The sequence below is a fragment of the Aplysia californica genome, unplaced genomic scaffold, assembly GCF_000002075.1.
Source record: "Aplysia californica isolate F4 #8 unplaced genomic scaffold, AplCal3.0 scaffold00171, whole genome shotgun sequence".
Classification (NCBI taxonomy): Eukaryota; Metazoa; Mollusca; class Gastropoda; order Aplysiida; family Aplysiidae; genus Aplysia; species Aplysia californica.
The window spans coordinates 417728-420628 of NW_004797441.1; positions in this window are offsets into that span (position 1 = coordinate 417728).

Here is a 2901-nt window from a genome sequence, read left to right on the forward strand (position 1 = left end):
ACCCTATCTTCAAAAGCAGTACTGGAGCAAGGACTCCCACAGGGATCTTCTATCAGTTGTATCTTATTCCATGTCTTCCTCAATGACGTTTCAGATGTTCTCAGAACAGAAAAAGCCCTTTTTGCTGATGACCTGGTCCTTTGGCACACTGGAAACCCGACAACAATAAGCAGACGAAGACTACAAGATTATCTAAATTCCCTAGGAATCTATTGCCGTTTATGGAAGATGAAAGTAAACTGCGAAAAAACTGTCTACTCTGTTTTTACGAGAAGCTATAACCTTGCAAATGCAGAAATCCCTCTCAAAATAGATGGTACCAACTTGAAAAAGGGGACTAACCCAGTGTATCTTGGAGTAAAACTTGACAGCAAGCTCAACCTGAAACAACACACCAACAACCTCAGGAAGAAGGCTATGAAGAGACTTAATCTCATCAAACGACTAGCCAGTACCAACTGGGGATCAGACAAGAACACCTTGAGAGGCCTCTTTTTAGGATATACCAGAGCTGTTTTTCATTATAATCTTGTTCTATAAAACATTTGCAGTAAAACTACAAAGAACTCAATGGACACCATCCAAAATCAAGCTCTTCGTCTTATCTCTGGCGGAATGAGAACCTCACCGACTGCGGCCTGTGAAATCCACACAAATATTGAGCCGTTAGAAACTCGAAGAAAACGGGCAGCTTTAGAAGTATATGAAAGATCTAAAAGGCTAGAAAATAACCACCCTAATAGAATCCTTGTTGACAAGTGTAAACCTAATCAAAGACTAAAAAATACAAAATCTGTACTTGGCACTGTTCTCAATCTCCAAGAAAAACATCACCTCCCTGAAAGACGAGAACCTCTGGAAAGAGTTCCCTCAACTCTCCCACCACATTTCACCATAGCAAAGCCAGAAATTAGGAAAACACTTTTGGACAAGAGCAATAAAAACACATATCATGTAGCACTAAAACATTCTGCCCTTGAAACAATATTGATTCCTATCCACCAACATGGATCCACTCATACACTGATAGATCTGCCTAAAGCAACAATCAACGCTGGATATGGGTCAGTGATCAACTTGCCTAGTGGGATTAAAAAAAAAAAAAAGAAGTCTTTAATTCCAGCGGGTCCTTCTGCTCCTATTTCATTGCCGAACAACAGGCTATCACCAACACAGTAAACTACATCAACTACTTGTTTGACACTAACCCACTTACTACCACAGACATCGTTATCTTTACAGACAGCCTTTCAACACTAGAGACACTTGAGAGTGGGACTGATGTGAACAAAGATATATTGCACTTGATTTGGAGTCTACATAATTTGATAAGTAGGCACCACGTCAGAGTAGTCCTACAATGGATTCCCGCCCACATTGGGCAAAGAAAGGAGCTAGCCTCCCTCAGCCTGAAATTCCTACGAATTACACCACCTGCTGCCAAATGATCAAGTCAAACCTCAAGGAAGAGTGGAAGAATGATTGGGCCACAGGTACGACAGGAAGGAGGATGTATGGCCACATGAATAAACCACTGGCCAAAGATCCAATCAATGAGTTGAGGAGGGGAGACCAATCCATAATCGTCCAACTTAGAACACAACATGTACCCTCAACCAACATCTCAACCGAATTGGAGTAAAGCAGTCTGCTGCCTGCCCACTATGTGACTACCCCTCAGAGACAGTGGAACATCATCTGTTCTTCTGTAGAAAACTAACTGATTTAAGGGGATGTTTTCTTCCCAAGCTACCCCACACATCTAATTGCCTCTACTCCTCAAGACAACAATTAGAACAAACATGTAACTATTACCGAATGGCATCATGCAGAAGAGTTAACGCTCAGATGCTACTGGATCGCTACTAACAACAACAACAACAGAAGACGGTCTTTCCCAAGATTAAAAACTAAACGAAACCAAGGAAGAACAGGAAATTAAACTACAGTGATGTTTGGGTTTTTTAAGTGTTTTACGGCGCTCGCAACTGCATAAGGTCATATGAGCGCGCGGGACACACTAAACTTTTTTTCAGTTGGTAGGAAATTTTGAATTTTGCCCGGGTGGCGGCCGAAGCCTACTCTTATCGATTTTAGACCACCAAGGGATCTTTAACGTGCACAACTTACAAACGGGACCTCCGAGATTTTTCGCCCTTGTCCGAGAAGGCTAGGTGTAGATCTTTCCTACCAGAAGATCAGGGGTGTGGCTGAAAGACAGCACTAAGAAGAAGGCAATGAGTAGCAGTAGAAAGGCTGCAACAAGAATCAGGAGCCCACAGGAGGGGGCAAAGGAGGTGAAGGGGTGGGGGGGCAGAAAGAGGAGACGAAAGCAGACGACAGAACATTGCTAGAGAGTAGGAAAGGAGGTTAAAGGAGACAAATTTAGAGAAGAAAATTTTTTGGTCGCTACCCGGATTCGAACCCGGGACCTTTGAATGAGAGGCGAACACCTTAACCTCTAGGCAACGACAGCCCCCCAACTACAGTGACTTCAGACTCTTCAATAAAACTGTGCACCCTTTAAATGATTCTGAAACACCATTAATTTTGTCAAATTCGAAAGTTAAGTGGTTCGGAAGAAGTTTTAGGCGGTGAAAGTGACGAACTTTCACAAATAAAATAAGATACTACTACTACTACTACTACTACTACTACTACTACTACTACTACTACTACTACTACTACTACTACTACTACTACTACTACTGCTACTGCTACTATATCATTATTATTAATAATAATAATAATAATAATAATAATAATAATAATAATAATAATAATAAAAGTAGTAGTAGCAGTAGCAAACAGACAGACAGACAGACAGACAGACAGACAGACAGACAGACAGACAGACAGACAGACAGACAGACAGACAGACAGACAGACAGATAGATAGAT